Source organism: Cricetulus griseus, chromosome X (genome assembly GCF_003668045.3).
Source record: "Cricetulus griseus strain 17A/GY chromosome X, alternate assembly CriGri-PICRH-1.0, whole genome shotgun sequence".
NCBI lineage: Eukaryota > Metazoa > Chordata > Mammalia > Rodentia > Cricetidae > Cricetulus > Cricetulus griseus.
In genome coordinates this window covers 46626759-46648956 of record NC_048604.1, presented here as the reverse complement: position 1 = coordinate 46648956, position 22198 = coordinate 46626759, and positions in this window count along the sequence as shown.

Below are 22198 nucleotides of genomic sequence, written 5' to 3'. Positions count from 1 at the left end.
AAAGTTTTATTCTGATGAATGTAGTAAAATGTTGATTGTAGATGGACTTTCACAAGTGGAGTAGAAACTGGCTATAGTAGGTGAAGGCAGTAATGCAAGCACTCACAAAGTTGTGACATGACTATATTGAATTCAGAGCCAGTCTTTGCTACAAAATGAAATGGAAGCCAATATGAATGTCATAGAAAGATTTTATACCAAAGAAAAAGCATATACTCAATAGTTTCTAGATAAATCACTAAAATAATTATGAGAGATATATGTTCAAAACCACAAGTAACAAGTTATTCTGGACCTCTAAAAATTACACAAATAATCCAATGGACTTTAGTCCATCTTAGGGTAAAGGCTAACATGGAATGCCTGGTGTTTATAATCAGTCTCTTATAGTTTGTTGATTATTCTTACAATTGCTTTAATTATTTTTCCAGAATTTCATGACTTATCTATCATTGTAACCAAATGTTTTGAGATTTCTCACTTCTACAAAGATTCTATTGACTTGTATTTCATCTTTGTTGTGTTTCTACATTGGGACTTATATACATGCTATTGTATATTAAACTTCCAATGGATATTTTAATAGCATTTTTATTTAATGTGTTATTCAAAGTCAGAATGTGCTATATACAAAAGGATTAAGGTACAGTTTCTCCCATTTGGGATGGAAGTAAAGAGCAGCAGCTTAACACACAGCCAACATGTTCATGTCATCATAGGTAATACCCAAGAGTTCTCAAGAAAATTAACACTCTTGGTAATTGCACACACAAATGCAGTGATAATTTTTCAACACAATTCCAATAGCATTAAGGAAAAAGCATCAAGGATAACACTGACAAAATAATAAAGGGGATAAAACCTAAATAAGAGAAAATTAGAATTAGAAGAGATATTTGAAAGGATAACACTGAAGTTTGCCACTTGTTCTGAATAATGAACAGCAAGGGCAATAGTAAAAGCGAGGGAGGTGATTTTTTTTAACGGATTTGGCCATAAAGGAAAACTTTAACTTGCTGATAGCCATTTCAACAATGGTAAATAATTTTTGAATATCGCTGTTGCCTTACACTGGTGTATAATGAAAATGTTACATTTTATGGAAGATATGAAAGTGCATTTGAAGGCATAAAATCAAGACCTTCTTTTCTATAATATGGGAAGTACTTGAGTGTTTCTGCCATCAGTGTCTCCCTGTTGAGTTAAGAAAACAAAAGAAAAATAAGAAAAATCTAGTAAATGTAGAACAATTTCTAAATATTCTAAACATTATATTTGATGATATTCTGAAATCTGATTTTTTCCCAACACACTGCCAGTTTTATTAAACGGAAAGTAGTATTTTTTCAACAGGGTCCTAATTTTTATAGAATTATACCATCTAACTATAAATTTACTATTATTTGAGACCGAAAGCTCACTATTGCTATTATGTTGGGCCTCCTGGTGCTGTGCTACAGCTGGTAATCCTTGAAAGTACATACATAAAATAAGTCATACTTAACCTGAAATATTTCTATAGATAATTCTGAACAGTCTTGTAAACCATGAATAGTCTATTAGAATACCAAGAGTGATCACAATTATGATAAACTATTCAATGCAATTATCTTTTTCTAATTATGCATATCATAATGAGAAATTTAAATAAATGATTGTTTAATTCAATATATATTGTTTTCAAAGTTAAGAAATTTACAAGTGCATATATTGCTTATTATGGTGCTGCTGTAATAAAATGTCAATGCTTTAATTAAGAAAATGTAATACCATAAATTGCGTCTCCCTTAAATTAAAAATACCTGCTCTTCAAAAGCCAGTATTTTAAAAAGTGAAAACATATCATAGATTATAAGGAATTATTTTAAAGTATGTATTTGGTAAAGGACTTATATGTTAACTTTATAAGTAACTCTTTTAATAAAATTAATACGATATAGTAAGAAAATGGATGTGAGTTGAAAAATGTCTGTCATAAATGAATATAAAAATGGCTTGAGAATCATGTTAGAAATGCTAAGCAAAATTAGTCATTAGACATTTACAAAGCAAAATCACTATAACACATCACAACTAACCACAAAACAAGGCTTCCATGAAAAGATCAGTGATGAAAAAATATCAAGTGTTGGTTAGGGTAAAGAACAAGTGAAACTTTCAAGTTTCTTGTGCTTCTGTAAAAGCATATATTACTTCAGTAGTTTTTTATGTTCGACATTCTTTGATCCATCCATTTATTTTCCATTCCATAACCAAGTGACATGAAAATACATGTGCACCAACACTTAATAGCAGACACCATAGTAGCTGCAAAGTTGAAACAACTCTAGGGAACATCAAATGCTTTGTGGATGGACAAGTAAGAGAATATTATTAGCAATAAGATGAATAAACTATTGATAAATGCAACACTGATGAAAATACACAGACATGGATGGCTACTCTCCCAGCCTAGATACATGGGGAAGCGTCTAGGCCCTGCCCCAAATGATGTGACAGACTTTGATGATCCCCCAGGGAAGGCCTCACCCTCCCTTGGGAGTGGATGTGGAGTAGGATGTGGAGGTCATGGAGGGTGGGAGGGAGATGGAACTTGGATTGATATGTAAAATAAGAGTGTTTCTAAATTATATAAAAACACACAGACAATACAAGAAATCTGTGCACTGTGACACAGCTTTGTAACTCCAATGCTTAGGAGGCTATGCCAACAGGATAACAAGTTGGAGGCCAGCTTAGGCTACAAAGTGAAACACTGTCTCAATAAACTTGTATGTGTGTATGCATATATATGGTATGATTGTATTTGTGTACAATTCTAGAAAAAAGATTTATCACAAATCTGCAATCGTTATATGCAGCAGTGCATAATCAAAGTTGGGAACTTATTGCAAAGTAGCATAATAGATTTTTTGAATTGATATAAATATTCTACAGTTTGTGGTGGTAGTTAATGACTGTAGACATTTGTCAGAACTCACCAAATTATATAGTGAATAATGGAATATTTTGCTACTGTTTCCATATGTCAATCATATGACTAGCTAATTTATAAGTTATTAATATAACTCAACATAAATATTCTTTATATATTTTAGACATAGTAAAGTATACTACCTTATACAAAGTACTTATACTTTGATAACCTGCCTAGGAAAAAGATGGGCTTATGTATGGAGCTTTGATAAGAAGTTTGAGTTATAGTGTTATATGATCAAATCAATTCTTTCTTTGTAAGCATGTTTTCAGAATCTACACCATCCTTCGGTAAAAGAGGTAAATTCATTGAACTACTCACCAGTACTGGGCATGAACATAAAGTACATGATTTATATTTCAAGATTCATTAGAAAACTATGCTGCTTTCACATTTTTATTAGACTTAAATTATTTTTCTTGTAGAGGTTATCTGACAGTGTTCAAAAAAATTGGTCACACTAGTCATTTCACAGGGAAATGTGGAGTAGTATAGTCTTTAGCTTTCACCTATAATTTATTTCCAAGACTAATGATAGTCATCCCTTGTATAGATAGGCATAGTGCCCAGCCTATATTTTTGGATGAGTAAGGATAGTCTTCTTCATAAGGATTCAAGAAATCTGGTCCATAAATTCAGCCTTGAAGTTATGCTTATTCTATAGATACATAGGAATATTTTTGCAATAACGAACTTAAACATGATTCTAAAGGTGACCTCCAAAAGATGACATACTCTAGAAAATACCAGCCTTTCCAGGAATACAGAGTTCTAAAGGAACTCCACATTCATGAAACTAGTTTCAATTTCCTTAAAGCCAACCCCTGCATGACATATAGGAAAAGGTATTGGCAATTGAATAATAAAGTAGCATTTTGAATCATTTCGCCTATCCACACAAAAAGGAGGAATATAAAGCCAGCACATTGTGGAACTGGAAAAGAACAATCTAAGCATTACTAACTGGCCAACACTGGCTGAACAATTCAGTCTTGTCGTACTCATTCACTCTTACACATGTATATGTGATATCTGACACTTTACAGATGCTTCAAACACAGTAGTTTTCCCTATCATTCTGACTGGCATACTTGAGAATGTCACTTACAAGACTATGGGGTTAAAGGTTTTATCCTCTGTTGTCAAACATAAAATTTACAATGTTAATAGAGGCTAACATTGGAATCCAAATGTGATCAAAACCCCAATTCTTTATTCCTTTTCTATCTCCCATCTTCAGACTTTCCTACAATGCTTCATGTTCAAAAGTAACGGTTATAAAAAAGAGGCACTAGTGTACCAAAGGTTGATCACCACCTAAAATATAAGTCTGTATCCATGAGTAATATTGAATTTATTTTTGCTATGTGAAATTAAAATTCAAACAAAAGTATATTCATTCCTCAGCTGAAACTTTGAAAATTTTTCTGTTCAGTTATCCCTAATACTTCTCTGCTATTTCTCATAAATAATTCCCATGTACCCATTCAAAAATAAAAATGATACACTGTAGAGCTCTAGGAAGAAAAAATGAGGTGAATATAAAAAAACAACAATAGCACTTTTATTTGAAAGAATTCCTAGAAATGAATTGAAGAGGGGGAAGGGACAGGGCAGGGAGAGCGGGAGTGGATGTAATAGTTCATAAGTAGAACTTTGAAAATATATAAAATATAATCCCCAACCCTGCTGATATGTTTTCAGAAACATAATAAAATAGAAAGCAAAACAGACTCTTATCTTAATAATGAATCCATATGCAAAGCAGCTATTGGATGCACTGCAAAGGATACACTTCATTGTATCGTTATTACAGGCTCATTCTGTGGTTTCTCTCTCAATGGGTGATCACAATAAGCCTGAAGGTGCAGTTCACTCTTCTGAAAGAGCTATTAAAGTCGTTCCTAAATGCTTGCCTCAGAGCTACCATTTTTAAAAACTGAGTTTTCCTTCATCTTCCAAGCAGCTACAACCCATACTTTTTACTGGCGGAAAAAAAGAAAGAAAAGACCAGGAACTCAATCCAATATCAAAGGTAGTTAAATAAGTGGTTTCATCTGGGATTCAGAGTGGTGGGTTAAGTTTTTGTTTCCCTTGAGGAACTCCAGATTCCGTTATTAGGGATTCATGATGTTGTCAGACTTGATAGGGCAGGGCTGAATTCATTGAAACAGATCAGAGGGATGACAAAACCATGGCTTTGTCACAGGCTGAAATGACAAGTAACAGCAAAGGAAAATACTGAGGAGCCTACTATCCTTATTCTGCCGAAGTGTATGAAAGGTAGGCTTGACCACTGCTGCAGTCTGTCAACAGAAAAGTCTATTCTTTTCTCCTTTCTGTCAGTCTCACCCAAGAGGTAAATTGCAGAGGCTGAAAAGAGAAAGAACACTGAAGAGTTTGGGTTCTGCTTTTGTTTTCACCCTTATTGACTTCTCTAATATAGAAAGCAGAAATGTGCATAGCTAGCTACCTGTAGGCTGGCCTGCTACCAATTCAAAAGCTGTCACAAACTGACCTGGAGGAAAAGAGAAGATAGATGACCGGAGAGAGTCCCTCAGCCCCCTCCTCCCATAAGCAGGCACTGATTAGTAAGGACATTTCCATGAGCGGTGCAAGATTTTTTTCCTTTGCACATGACCTTTAAAACTACCTGATAAGCTATTTGTACTGCCTACCCTAGAAGTTTCAATAGACAGAGAGGAGATGAACATTAACCTTAATGGCTAAATTACCAAGTGCCACTCTAAAGGCCTTTCCCCTTGAGAGAAGCGTGTGCAGCAGCCAAACACTAACTACTTTAAAAATTAACCAAAGAGCACCACTGAGACCAAAACTGCAGTTTTCCAAACTTGGGCCCTTGTAAATATCAACATGCTACCTTTGGAGAATACACTGTTTTAAAAAGCAATCAATAATCTGGTCAAATAATGGGACGAATATTTATTTGACCTTTTCAAAGAGACATGAAGGGCTGAAGAGATGGTATAGTAGTTAAGAGCACTTGCTTTCCTTGCAGAGGACCTGTATTCAATTCCAGCACCCACACAGAGCTCACAAACATTCATGATAGCAGTTCCAGAGCCTCTGCCTCTCTTTTCCATCTTTTGTGTGTACCAAGCACATGTGTTTCCATGACTTACATCCAGGCAAAACCCTCACACATATAAAATAAATAACAACAATAAAAATTTAGAGAACGGATGCTCAAATGTTACTGGAAACCTGAAGTTTCCAATTTAACCCTCAGAAGACTGGTGCTCATCTATTTGTGCATTCTAAAAATGGGGACCCCTAAATGAACTAAGGAAAACATTTTAGCATTTCCAACCCTATTAATCAACATGTTTAATAGAATACATATTGCCTGCCACACATCATGCTTGATCAGTGAGCAAAATCATTGGTCTCATAATCAAGAGGATACAAACACTAATATAATAAGGTAATCACAGAAATATGGGGTAAATGTGATGATTGCAGTAAATGAGAAGCTCAATGTTCTATGCTTAAACTCTCATAATTTTAGAGAAAATGACTACCTAGACACAATTGTTCCATTCTAAAGAGAGAGAGGGATCCCTTTCTTGTAAGGAAAAAACACACAGTTCCCAGTCCTAGTGGTATTCTCAGTCTCCAGTAAATCAAGTCTAGTGAAACAACTAGCATATAAGCAACAGAGTTGTGGTCACTATTTGGCATCAGAATCTCCATTGTGATTTTTCTCACCCATTCCACCAAGCAGTTTATGAGCCTTTAATGGATTTTTGTCATATGCACCAAAATGTGCTAGAACCTGGATAAATAAGGCAATGACCCTGTCATCAAAGTATTCACAGTCTACTGAGAGAAACCGACACAAATGATTACAATACAGCACAATAATTGCTCTACTAGACAGAACTACAAAGTGCTATGAGAATTCAGAGAGAGAGGGAAAAATCTGCTTTTCTAATACTTTCTGGGGTCTAATCCATCAAGAAAATCCTTACTACACAAGACTAACAGGAAAACACTGGCAGATCATTTGTTGTGTCACTTGACATTTTAGCAGCAGTCAGGGGCTCCTGCCCAACCAAGGTAGGCAGGCAGTTGAAAAGGAAGTAGTGGCATTAACAAACATAGCACGCCATTCTAAACTCAGTGCACAAGTGAGTTTACTGCCTGGCAACTAGTCCCTGACACCTCATCACAGAGAAAGAAACAGGCCTTCCAACTCTCTCCACTGCTAGGCAATTTCTAAGGATGGATTTGTATCTTTGAAGAAAGTCCTCTAGCACATGTGTCTCAAGTGCACTTACCCGCCACCCTGGGCCCTTCGCAGCCTTTCCATTTCTTCCCCCTTTGAAATAGTTGGAGACATAATTTATGTCAAGCAGCTGAAGAGAGCTACTTCTTCACCTCAGTCTACCCTTCATCAAAACACTTTATGTAAGGAGCTAATAATGGGAAGGGAAAGTGTTTTTTTTTTAAAGAAAATAAATACTGTACAAATTATACACACCATAATTCTTTTTAAATTATCAATTACAGTTAAAACAACAAATTACAAATAATCAGTTATTGAACTGGTCACATTCCTTGCTGTAGTATGTAAACAGTTCTAACAAAATGTCGCTTGGTCAAAACTCACACTAATATTAAAGATCTGAATTGCTCTAAGGGATATTGCCAAAAGAGGTAAAAGAAAGTCCTCGGTATTTCAAAGGGGAATCTGTCTTGTTGAAAGGCAAATGACTGTGAGTTTCTAATTTCAAAGCTACTCGAATTTGAAATATAATCATTTGTAAAATGTTGTCATGAATGTCTTCAGAGCAAGTTCCAAAGAGAATGCACACTGAGATAATCTCATGACAATAAGCACTTTTCCTACAGTTCCTGAGTGTTCATTATTATGGACATGGGTAAATATGTTATCATACACAACCATCAAAGTCACACCTCTGCAGTTTGCAGAAATAATCCATGTGTTCTGTGTATATATTCACTTCAAAGACATAATGACTCGTCACTACGAACCACATCCAGTACTGATTGAGGTCTCCTTAATTGCCACCCATTTTTTCCTGTACTCCATTCACAGGATTAAATAGACTATTTCACTATGGTAAAAGGAACCAAAATATCCTATTACTGCTTTTGCAAAGGTCATTCTTCTGCTTTGGGCTGGGGTTATTTTTAATCACAGGTTATATATCTTAAAGGCAAGGCCTTTATTGAAACCTTCAGCTCATTTTAAAAAGTCTCCAGACATATTGAATAAATGACAGCTCAGGAGTAAAAGGAGATGGTAGGCTCACTACCTTCTTACATGCAAGACCCTAGGGAGCCGCTTTGCTACTGTCCCTACCTGTGATGCAAATTAGCTCCCCATTCAGCCAAGTTGAAGATAATAATGCTCATCTCAGCATACACAGAACAGGAAACTTCAACCTGTTAGGGGCTTTGGAACCGCTTTTCAATAAGATGTGGAAAGGAGTTCAACGTTATGGGTCACTTAAAGTCTCCTGGAAGTTTATCAAGAAGAGAAGCAAAAATATAATGTCCTGACTCTAGGCTCCAGGCTGAGGAAAAGCACAGAAGTTAAACATCTATGTTCATGTGTGACTGTGTAATTCCTGTTTTTCTCTTGAGATGCCTCACTCTAAAACTAAGTACTTGTTGAAATGTGTCTATCATAGAGACAGCTAGATTTCTTCTGTGGCTGAAATTTAAAGCATCTTGCAGATAAAAATCCACATTTGTTGATACTCATATGATGTTATATAAGTTCCTATAAAACGGCTTCTTCTGTTCTTTTGATTTACAGCATTGTTTACCCTGATGTTTTAGGTTAAAGCTGTGTTATATACCTGGAGATTGTCTACGAATAGGCCAAATTTTGAATTAGATTAAATATTCAGAAGATAAAGTAGCTGCCATCATTTTCATTTGTTTTAGTCCGATTGCCAAATAACAAATAGCTTTCTCCAGATCTCCAAATGCATCATAATGAATCAACTTCCTGTGTACTACCACATCTTGTATTAAATATGTTAATATGAATTGCATTCTTAGCTTACAAAAATTTTAGTTGGAAGGTTCAATGAAATAAGAGGCATTAAATTTGAGTTTGCAGTGCCCCCGCCCCTGCCCACAAGCATATTCTTACCATCAGTTTGTGCACATTCTGAGGAAGCAGCAAATATATTTGGCTTACACATAGATCATGTTCCATGGATTGCAACATTCTCTGCTATCTCTTAGCCATCCCTAAAGAGACCATCCTGTGAAAGTGTCAACTTCCCCTAAGAGATTAAATAACTTTCCCCTAAGAGGTTAAGTAACTTTCCCTTTTATATCTTAAGAAAAGAAGTATGAAAGTAAAACTGTAACAAGTTTTATACCAGTGAGTTTATGTCATGTATTATCATCATTAATGCAGTCATCATGATCTATTCACTGGACACTCAAACCCATGTGTTTTATATTGTATTCATCTGTCTGTGTATACACATATGTGAGGGAGAGCTGCACAGACCTGTCATGTGGCAGCCATAGGCTAACAATGGGTCTCCTCTTCAATTGCTTCTCTACCTAATTTTTGAAACATCCTAATTTTGGATCTCTGAATGAAAAATGAACCTGGCTTATACTGTTTTATTAGTTAACTTGTCTGGCCAATGAGCTCCTGGGATCTGTCATCCAGCTCTGTGGTTTCATTTGAGTACCACCATGCCAGGATTTTACGTGGGCGCAGGCATCTCTCTTAGGTTTCTACCGCTATGATAAACACCGTAACCAAAAACAACATAGAGAGGAAGAGGTTTATTTCAGCTTCTTTGTCCTAATCACAGTGCATCATCAGTGGAGGTCAGGTAAGAACTGAAGGCTAAAACCTAGAAGTAGGAACTAAAGCAGAGAATAGGAAGGAGTGCTACTTCCTGGCTTGCTCCCGCCTCATGGCTTCCTCAAACTGTTGTCTTATACAACCCAAGACTATCTGCCTAGGAGTTGCACCACTCCAAATGGTCTGGGACCTCCCATATTAATCATAAATCAAGAAAATGCACCACAGGCTGTTCACAGACAAATATGGTGGCAGCATTTTCTCAATTGAGGTTCCCTCTTCCCAAATGAATCTGGCTTATTTCAAGATTACATAAAACTAACCCGCACACTAATGCAAATACATTCACTTTGTGTACTGGCTAGTTGTATCTACACTCGGGTCCTCACGCTTGCACAGCAAGTTCTTTGCACCCTGAACTCTTTCCAGCCCAAACAAGTTTATTTTTGTTTAATAACTTTTTAATTGAAAATAGAGTTTTACTAAAAAAAAGTATTCCTGGAAAGTGTTTGTAGGTACAATTATGTTCACATATGTCTTACTCAACTGTTCTGGAATGGGTAGAAAAGCTTAAATTAGGAAATCCTTGGAAGAAATGTACCTAACATTTTTGGTGGACCAATGAGTTACAATTGGGGTTCCTAACATGATTTTGGATGAAGAGTTACTTCATCAGAGTAGAGAAGATTTAAAAGCAGTTGCATCACAAAAAAAAAGTCCATCCCAAAGTTGGTGGCAACTCACGAACTTTGCAACCCTGAAGCTGTCTGGAGTTTGTAGGCAACTAGACACGTCCAAGAACTACCTTCTCTGCAGACTGGCTGGTGAGACTTTGCTCCCTGAGCAGTTGTTTACTGCTTCTATAAAGCTGTGGAGGGCCCTTCTAGAATCTTGCAAGTTTTCACTTTCCCCAGCTTGTGAACTTTTGTTTTTCTCAGGAGTCTCCTGAGGTGCTTCCTCCCTCCTGCAGGGACTGTATCAATACAAAGGAAACTGCTGTGCAAAAACAGTGTCCACAGTTCATGAAAAAGATCTCATTATGGGGCTAGAGATGGGAAGTTTACTCTATGCCAGGCTCAGCATGCCAACCTGACATAACTTTTTTGTTCTGTGTTAAACCAATGAACTTTATTAGGGTTACTTACAGGAATATCGGGAAATAGTTGCTTACTGGCTATAAAGACACTCACTGAGAGTTGCCATCATGAAACTCCAACCCTCATGGGATATGCTTATGAACACTGAACACCTGGAACACACTGCACACCTGTAAGCATATCTACAGATTAAAGGGTAACCTATCTTTGTGCCTAAGTTCAAAGAAACCTCATCTAAAATCCACGATTGGTGTGATTTTTTTTCATGGGAGTTTAGGATATAGAATCTTATGAGATCCAGGGACTTCTTGAACTTATCTTGTATGGTTTATTTATTGTTTTAATAAATTTATATTTAATTTATTTATTGTTTATTGTGGAATTCTTCAGTCTCCATGAAAAGGCTAAATAATGGCAATTCTCCATTTTGTATTTTTCTTTGTTTGGTTGTGTTTTGTTGTTGTTGTTTTGCCCCCTCATATTTTTATTGATCATTTTGGAGTTGCACTCCAATCATATTCACTTCCCAGTCTTCCAAGGTCCCCCCACAAAGTATCGCAACTACCCCCCAAAAGTAAAGAAAATATCAGAAATAAGAAAAAAGACCAAATCCAATTTGTGTTGCCTCTATACTCATTGGAGCATGGTCAAATTCCCAGTGACCAACCCCTTAAAAAGAACTGAGTCTTTGCCCACCCCCATCCCCACCAGTAGCCATCAACTGTGAAGAGCTACACTTCAGGATCTTTATCACAATTTTTAAACTTCTCTTCAATGGCTGCCTGTCTAGACTGTTTCTTTCTTTTTTTGGTGAGGTGGGGATAGGGGTTGTCACAGAAGTTTTCTATGTCTCTCATTCTCAACTGTGAGTCTGCAATCATTGATACCACTGCAAAAGAAGCTTCCTTGTCATTTACAGGCAGCTGGAGCACAGACCACAGATTTCCAAAGGATTTCTGGCAACAATATGGATCATGGACATCCACATTTGACCTTCAATAGTAACATGGCCTCCTACTGGGGGCACATACCAGAGACATTCACACGACCTTTGGTGGTAACACAGATAGACATCAGGATGGTCTCCTGAGGATGCAGACCATGGACATCCACATGGCCTGTGGCCACAGCATGGCCCTTGGCGGCAGCACAAACATTTTAGACATCACAACAGGTCAGAAGGCATGACAATCAGTTCCTTCATAGTAATCTAAGATTTCAAAATATTTTTATTGGGGCTGGAACGATGTATCAGTGTTTAAGAACATTTGTTACTCTTGCAAAGGACCGTGGTTCAGTTCCCCTCACCCACGTGGTAGTTCACAATTACCTGTAGCTCCAGTTTCAGGGAGATCTGATCACCTGTTCTGACCTCTGCAAGTATGAGGCATGCATGTGGTTCACATACATACAAATGGCAAAGCATTAATAGATATAAATTGAAATTAATTTTAATTAAAATGTTAATTAATATTAATTATACATATTAGTAAGAAATGTCATGACAGTTCCATACATACATACAAGACAAATGTGCATTTGTTATATCCAAATACACTTCTTCAATCCCTGACCCCATGTATGTTTTTAGTAAGGTCAATTCTTGCATAATCAATAGGACTTCATTCTAACATCCAGAAATAATGCAGCGTCCTTTAAAATACATCTTGGGATACAATTTTAAATGTACTCATACAGTAGCAGATGTTCCCTATGAGCCCATGAGAAAGTACAAAAAATATAAATGCATGTTGTTTGTTTAATTTTTTTGCTCAGTTCATATCATTTTCGGGGGGAATGCAGTAGAAAAACAGCTCATTTGATCTTTTCAAGACCATAAATGAATAGGCTGGACAAAAAGGATTGTGGGTTAAATAACATTTTCTTTTATGAAGGTGGCTGAAATTGTTTGATCATGTTAATTCAAACTCATTTCACAAAATTAAAGTAATTCAAATTTTACAGTGTTATTAAGAAAATTGTTCAGAAAAATAACAATTCCTTTAGTTAAATCAGACAATACAAACTGTTATTATATTTAGTGATATTGATTGTAATAATAGATTATGACAAAAAACCTTAAACCAAACACTCACTGTTACCTTGTTGAATAGAATGCCTCGTTATTCAATGATTTTGCAAGTAACTGTCCCAGTTACTTTAGGTATCAGGGTAGCTAGATAATCTAAAGCTTTCTTATGGCACAACAAATCCAGATGAAGACAGTATCACTGAAATGCTTCTGGAAATATATATGTCTCCTGAAATGGAAGTGTTTCTAATTACAAATATGTATTTATAAAATACACACAATTCTCTCCAGTGCTGTCATTTTTGCTCTTATTCAGCTATAGTATTATTAGTTAGCTAGTTATCTGGCTTGGTATTTAGTTCTAAAATGGAGAACTATGTCTTCAGTAATAATAAACCATCTTTGCAAATGCTTTGTCATTCCTCCCATTAAGAGATAGAGTCTAATATCACACTCTTGAGACTTGGAGGGTTATTGTGACTGCTTCAGCAAATAGAATATAATAGACAAGACTTCTCAGTTGCTTAGCCCCATGGGTTATTATTCTAGGAAGCTTTAGCCCTCATGTAAGAAGGCCAGCTATGCTTACATTTCCACACAGAATGGCCATGTGGAAAGACTACATCAAAAGAGACATGAGACATGCTCAGTTATTCAAACCACCAGCTGTTTGACTCTTCCCAACATAGCAAAGAACATAGAATAAGAATATCTTTGACATAATTCAACTCTAGCTAGTATCTAACTACAACTGTGTTTGTAATAAAAGCAAAAACACAAATAAGAACTGATTAGCTAACTCAAGACAACTTTCAAAGTTACTAATAAAGTAATTTAGTGTTGTTGTTTTACAAATGATATAAGTGATAAATGTTGTATGTCAGTGTTTAGTACTTGGTTTGTTCCATAACCAGAACATTGTCTCATACATCTTTGATTTTCCTTGTGGTTTTTAATATAATCTGGATACTTGCAGGATATTACAGTATGTTGAACAATATAACATCAATAAATAGTAAATTACAGTTTTAATAATGCACATTTTTAAAGTCTGTTCACATTCAAACTAAAAAAATTTCTATACCATTATTTACCATAATCAACTAAATGAATGGCTTAGTTAGGGTTTCCCTTGTTATGGAGAGACACTATGACCACAGCAATTCTTATAAAGGAAAATATTTAATTGGGGCTGGCTTACAGTTTCAGAAGTTTAGTCCATTATTACCATGGCAAGAAGCATGACAGCACACAGGCAGACATGGCCCTGGAGAAGGAACTGAGAGATCTACATAGTATTCCACAGGCAGCAGAACAAGACTGTCACAGAGGCCCACAGTAACACATTTCCTCCAGCAAGTCCACACCTACTCCAACAAGGCCACACCTCCTAATAATGTCATTAAATATGGGCCAAGCAGTCTATCACATGTGTCTATGGGGACCATTTCTAATCAAACCACCAACAATTAATAAATTCAAAATCATCAAATAGTAGAGTAGATTGTGAAAGGCTACACTACTCAGTATTAATGTATCCAACCAGCAATCCAATTGACACTGGACTGAATGTCCTAGGATCTCACTGAATGTAGCCCCAGCACTGAATAAATGGCAGTGTTCAAGCAGCATGGTGAGGGATAATATATACAGCTGATCTTCTATCCTCAAAAGTTCTTTACCTCAGTTTCGGAGGCAAGTGAGAGGAGAACTTCCAACTTTCTCATGAAAATATCATTATAACCTCTTACAATTTTGCTTCCCCTTCCTAAACACTCTTCTAGTTCATATTTTCATCACTAATTTGATGGGGGAGGTCCTTCTGTGTATAGTTTGTCTTATTGGTTGATGAATAAAGTGCTGTTGGTCAATAGGGAAGCAAAATAGGTGGTACTAGGAGTCGAGGAGGACTCTGGGAAATGTAGTAAAGAGAAGTCTTGTGATCTGGCCAGGAAGTTACATAGCAGGCAGACACAGAATATAAGCAGGGACAAGCAGGAAATTGTTCTCTTTTTCCTCCTCTCTTCAAGGAAAGTCTTTATAAAATATATAGATTAGTAGTTGATAATTAAGACTGAGCTTACAGATAAGAAATCGTAGTCATTGGTCAGCAGCATTGTACCTAACATGAGTCTCTGTGTGTTATTTGGGCACCCACGTGGCGGTGGGGCTCCGGTGGCTGGTGGAAAGATTTATCCTTTACCCTAATTCTCTACAACACCTTTAATTCCTAAGACATAAACTATGTCACTATTTTATTTAAAATGCATCATTGTCTTCTCTTTGTATTTAGGATAAAACTCACTTGTATCTGTTTGCTAATCATATGTCATCTAACCTTTATGTCATTATCCCTTTTGTAACATCCCATTTTTCCACCCAGTCACTGCTGTCTTCCTTCAGGTCCTGAACTATGACAAGATAATCCAGCTGATATATTTCACTCACAATGTTTTCTTTGCCTGGAATATTCCTTTACTCAGTTATTCTTTATATGAAGCTATCAACTGAACTCACTTCACTGAAACAGGATTTTTTCGTAAATCTGTCTTAAGTGGCGCCACAATCTCTATTATTACTCTGTTTCAAAACATGGTTACTACTTTCTGCTACTTGAAAAATTTAACAAAAATTTTAACTGTCTTGTGAATCAAATTTTAAAATATGCCTGTCACTCATTGGAATATAAAGCCCCTCCCTAAAAATGAATAATACCTACATTATTCGCTGTAAACTTGAGTCTTATCTATTTGACAAATATACACCAGGCATGGATAAATGTATACTTAAGAATAAATAAATGGTAAATGATGGGGAATGTACTTCTGTATATGTTCATCTTATTGATTATTGAATAAAGTACTGTTTGGCCAATGAGGCAGAAAATTAGACGGGACTAAGAGTCAAAGAGGATTCTGGGAAATGTAGTAAAGAAGTGGTGATCCAGGGCAGAAGTGACATAGCAAGGAGACTCATATTTAAGGAAGCACAAGCAGGAAATAGTCCCTTTTCCCTTCCTCTGTTCCTCCAGTGGCACCATGTGATCTACTGGCAAGTGAGGATGCCAATGGAAGGTGTCCGATAAGATTAGTCTTATATATAAAATATATAGATTTATGATAATTAAGACTGAGCTAACAGATGAGAATCCTAGTCATTGGCCAAGCAGCATTTGTACCTAATATAAGTCTCTGTATTATTTTGTCCATCCACTTGGCTGGCAGAACTCAGGCAGCTGGAAGAGACTGCCCACGTGGCAGTAGGGCTTGGGCAACTTTGGGCGGAAAGATTTATCGTAACAGGTAAACCATTGTTAGATTTTTTTAAAATACTGTAATATGTGTTATTAAATTATTGACAAGTAATTATGGTTGTAAATTAGACACAGGGCTGGAGAGATGGCTCAGCCGTTAAAGGCTAGGCTCACAACCAAAAATATAAGTAAATTAGACACAACTAAATATCTAACAGAAACTTAACTGGAGAAAGATGGAACATAAAATTACTCAGACTGCTCAGAGAGGTTGGAAAGGAAAGACTGTCCATAGATCACACTGGGCCATTCAACATCATCTATTTACCCTGAAACGCCTTAATTGATTCCTTACAGGTTTGTTCCCAAGGACACATTTATAAGTGCCCTATATTTTGGAACATTTATCCTATGAAGCTGAGTTAACAATTTGCATATTGAAATATCCAAATCAAGATGACCCAGGAAAGAGAAATATAATATTGAAAATTAATTTAAAAGATGTGTGTAAGGTCATGGACTCTAGAAAGACAGCTAGAGAGCCAGCATTGGACCGAACTAGGCCCTCTGTGTCTGGGTGACAGTTGTGTAGCTTGGGCTTTTGTGGAGCTACTCACAGTGGGACCAGGACCTGTCTCTGATGCATAAGCTGGATCTTTGGGACCTATGGCGATAAGCCTTGTTATCCTTGATAAAGAAGGGAGGAATTTGACCCTGCCTCAACCTGATATGCCATGCTTTGTTGATTCCCATGGGAGGCCTGACACCATGTGAAAAGAGATGGAGGAGAAGTTGATGGAAGGGGTAAAATGGGGGTATTGAATAGGAGGAGAAGAGGGAGGGTAAATTGTGGTTGGTATATAAAAAAAAATTTAAAAAAAGATGTGTGTAGATTTAATAACCAATATCAAGCAGAAGCCTCTACACATTTAAGACTTATAATAAAAGGGAAGGTTTTTTACTTAACCTATAGCTTATGACTTTTGTCTTGTCATATATTTTTTTCTGGATCCAGAAAACAATTTCTTTAAGATAAAACCTTATTCATGTTTGCATTATTTATTGTGCATACCATGGATAGTATCACCCAAAACAGTTAAGTAAATTATGATGAATCTCATTATCTAAATCATAATTTTTGAGAATCATTCACCCTTTATTGTATTTATTTTTCGCCACTGGATTTTGAACATCACTTAAAATTGACTACCAGTGTTAAATCATAAACATATCAATGATACTCCAAACACAGTAAGCAATTGTCTGTGATTCCATAGGAATTAACCTCAGACCAAATAAATGCTTTTTCTGTGCTCTCTGCATTATTAATCTTGTCTTGTGCTGTTGTAGTCACAGTTGCAAATAAGATGGTCAATATAAAACCAAAGATTCACTTGACCTTAGACCAAGACCTGGAAAATTATATCAAATAGAAGAAAGATTCTATAGTTCTAGAATAATACATCTCAACTTCTTTAAGTATAATTCTGTTGCAGGGTAGAACTTAAAAGTCAAATATTATACACTTCGTCCCATGTGAAGACCCCAGACATCCACAAATGCGGTAAATGGAAATTTAGGCAAGTAAATATTTTGTTATGTAATATAAAATAAATATATTATAGTAGTTACATAAAGTAATACATTATAAAATTGTAGTATCCATATTCTTCATCTATTTTTAAAAGACAGATGTTAAATGAAATATCTGAGTATTCATTATGCTAGCTATACTTAGGGTAGAAATTATTGGAAGCATATAATATCAGTGGATATGCAACCACAGAAAATGAGAAATGTCAGGATTTTTAAAATTTATTGTATTATTTAAATTAGTAACTAGCTTGCTTCACATGTCAATCCGAGCTCCCTCTCCCTCCCCTCTTCTCCTGCCCCCACCAAAACTCCTGTCCCCTACCCTATCCCCCCTTTGCTTCCCAGGGAGGTTGAGGCCCTCCATGGGGGATCTCTAAAATCTGTCATACCATCCCAGGCAGGGCCTAGGCTCTCCCACATGTGTCCAGACTGACAGAGCATCCCTCCATGTGGAATGGGCTCCCAAACTCCATTTGTGTGCCAGGGATAAATACTGATCTACTACCTGAGGCCCCATATATTGTCAAGGCCTCCTCACTGACATCCATGTTCATGGGGTCTGGATCAGTCCCATGCTGGCCTCTCAGCACTCAGTCTGTGGTCCCTGAGCTACTCCTTGTTCAGGCCAGCTGTTTCTGTGGGATTCACCAGCCCTGGTCTTGAGCATGCTGCTCATCACTCCTCCCTCTCTGCAACTGGATTCCAGAGTTCAGCTCAGTGTTTAGCTGTGGGTGTCTGCCTCTGCTTCCATCAGCCACTGGTTGAAGGCTCTAGGATGGCATATAAGGTAGACATCAATCTCAATATCACAGAAGGGCATTTAAGGTAGCTTCTCCACTATTGCTTAGATTGCCAGTTGGTGCCATCCTTGTAGATGTCTGGAAATCTCCCTAGTGCCAAATTTATCTTTAAACATACAATTTCTCCCTCTATTATTATATCTCTTATCTTGCTCTCCTCTATTCTTCCCCCGACTCAAACTTCCTGCTCCCCCATGTCCTCCTCTCCCCTCGTCTTCTCTTCCTCTCTTTCTCCCAGCTCCCTCTCCCCTCCCCCAACACTCATCAGATCCTGTAATATTCCCCTTCTCCTGGGTACCATACATGTGTCTCTTAGGGTCCTCCCTGTTTCCCAGACTCTCTGGTGGTGGGATTGTAGGCTGGCAATCCCCTGCTCCATGTCTAAAATACATATATGGGTGAGTACATACCATGTTTGTCTTTTTATGACTGGGTTACCTCAATCAAGATGGTTTCTTCTAGTGCCATCCATTTACCTGCGAATGTCAAGATTCCATTGTTTTGTTGTGCAGAGTAGTACTCCATTGTGTGAATGTATCATATTCTCTCTATCCATTCTTCAGTTGAGGGGCATCTAGGTTGCTTCTAGGTTCTGGCTATTGGAAATAGTGCTGCTATGAACATAGTTGAACAGATGTCATTGTTGTATGAATGTGCTTCTTTTGGGTATTGCCTAAGAGTGGTATTGCTGGATCTTGTGGTAGATTGACTCCTATTTTCCTGAGGAACCTCCATACTGATATCCAAAGTGGCTGTACAAGTTGGCACTCCCACCAGCAGTGGAGGAGTGTTCCCCCTTTCCCACATCCTCTCCAGCATAAACTGTCATTGGTGGTTTTTTTTTTTATTTTAGCCATTCTGACAGGTGTAAAATGGTATCTCAGAGTTGCTTTGAGTTGCATATCCCTGATGGCTAAGGATGTTGAATGCTTTCTTAAGTGGATTTCAGCCATTTTAGATTCCTCTATTGAGAATTCTCTATTTAGTTATGTACCCCCACTTTTTAATTGAATTATTTGGTGTTTTGGAGAATAGCTTCTTGAGTTCTTTGTAAATTTTGGAGATCCACCCTTTGTCAGATGTGTGGCTGGTGAACATCTTTTCCCAATCTGTGGGCTGCTGTTGTGTCTTATGGACTGTGTCATTTGCCTTACAGAAGCCTCTTGGTTTCAGGAGGTCCCATTTATTAATTGCTGATCTCAGTGTCTGTGCTATTGGCATTATGTTCAGGAAGTAGTCTTCTGTACCAATTCGTTCAGGGGCACTTCCCACTTTCTCTTTTAAGAGGTTCAGTGTGACTGGATTTATGTTGAAGTCTTTGATCCATTGGACTTAAGTTTTGTGCATGGTGATAGATATGGATCTATCTGCAATCTTCTACATGCCAGTGTCCAGTTATGCCAGGACCATTTGTTGAAGATGCTTTCTTTTTTCCATTGTATAGTTTTAACTTCTTTGTCAAATATCAGATGTTCATATGTGTGTGGGTTAACATCAGGTTTTTCAATTCGATTCCATTGGTTTACCTGCCTATTTTTGTGCCAATACCAAGCTGTTTTCATTACTATAGCTCTATAGTATAGCTTGAAGTCAGGGATAGTGATGCCTCCAAAAGGTTCTTTATTGTAAAGGTTTTTTTTTTTTTTTAGCTATCCTGGGTCTTTTGTTTTTCCATATAAAGTAGAGAATTGTCCTTTCAAGGTCTGTGAAGTATTGTGCTGGCATTTTGATAGAGATTACATTGAATCTGTAGATTGCTTTGGGCTTTTACGTGATCTTATTACACAGATGTATATTGATCAAAGGTAAACATTTTGTGTTAAATAAATTTTGTCTTCTTGGACTGTAAGCTCCTTAAGGACAACCTCTGTGCTTTACACATCTTTACCTTAACCAATCAAAAATATTTTTAATGTTTTTCCTCATATATTCTAAGTACTTTGTGAATATTCATTAGTTTTATTCCACTTTCTTCTTTGTAAACAACTCCATCCTAGTATATAACTGGGCTTCCCAGGAGATGATCAGAAGAGTTCACTAAACTAAAGTTGAAAAGAAGGGCTTCCTTACCATTCTAACACACTAATATACTGTTTCCCAGTGCCAAAGAACATTGTGTATCAAACAATAATGAAACCTCTTGTAAAAGGGTAAACTCCTACAAGCAGGAATTTAAACATATCAGTGGCATAGGGGAAGAGGGGAGGGTGTGGGAACTGAGATTGACATATAAAAGAAGCTTGTTTCTAATTTAAATAAAAATAGGGAAAAAACTGCAAAGGGGTGTAGCTCATGGTGGCGCCACACATTTCAATTGATACTATTCTTCGGATTCCTAAAATTGCCTATATATACAGTTTGATGGGTAGTGTGAACACACAAAAACTATAGGACTACACTACCACTAAAAAATCTCTACCACATGCCAAGTCCATTGCTGCAAAGATTGCCTTGAAATCCTCTAAGTTAAATAGGGTTTTTGTTACATTTTTTGAAAATTTCATACATGAGTAATGTATTCATTTATACCATACTTCCTTCCTACTTCAACTCATCCCTTGCCTCCCCAAGTCCCACTCTATGTAAGAATTTTCATTTCAAAGTAACACTGAATTCTGTCTTTTTACATAGTGTTCAAATTCACAAAGATTACATGATGTCAGCACCAGGGGATCATATAGAGAGGTCATGTCAATTTAAGTGAACTTCACACATGGAAATATATACCTGAAGAACTACTGAGTGTATAAAGAATGTGTCTGCCTGGACACATGAGGAAGGGCCTAGGCCTGGCCCAGGATGATGTGGTAGACTTTGGGGAGCCCCTTTTGAGGGCCTTAGCCTGCCTGGGGAGAGGAGGGGTATGGCTAGGGGCAGGTGAGATGTTGGGGGAGGAAGGGGGAGAAGGAATTGACATCTGAAGCAAGCTTGTTCCTAATTTGAACTAATAAAATAAAATAAAAATTAAAAAAAGAATGTGTCCGAAGTTCTACACTTCCATTGTTTTATTTTGATTGAATAATAGATGTCTGGACACAAGGAAAATGAAAAGAATGATAACACATATGGGTTATTGCCTCCCATGTCTTCAGTATGGTCTCATGTCTGAGAGATGAGCTTGAACATGGTATGGGCTGCCACAGACAAAAACTGAGAATCTGTTTTCATGAAGGCTTTGTTAGTAATTGTATAATAAGGTAATTCCACTTTGGAGTAATCATGACAATATAGCATGTACCTGGGGTGAAAGATCACTCTTCCCATTTTCCCAAGAAACAAAGCTGAATAAAGAATGCAGAACATTTCATATCAGTTTGCTTTGCTTTCCTAGCTCTATGATTTGGCTTGGCAGATTGAAATCATTAGAAAAGAAGGCAAAGAAGAGGTGGATATATGCTTAGCACTAATTTATTATTGGTGCAGACCAATGGCATTTTTAATTTATGGTTTGTGGCAAGCCTCTTCTCAATTTTCATCCTCATGACGGTGAGCCCTGAAGAAATTTTTGTGACCTTGGGAACATCTTTCCCACAGTACTCTTCCAACAACAAAGATCACTTAATATGATTATAAAGTCATATGTCAATCCAGAAGAAGCTAAATCTGAGGTAAGG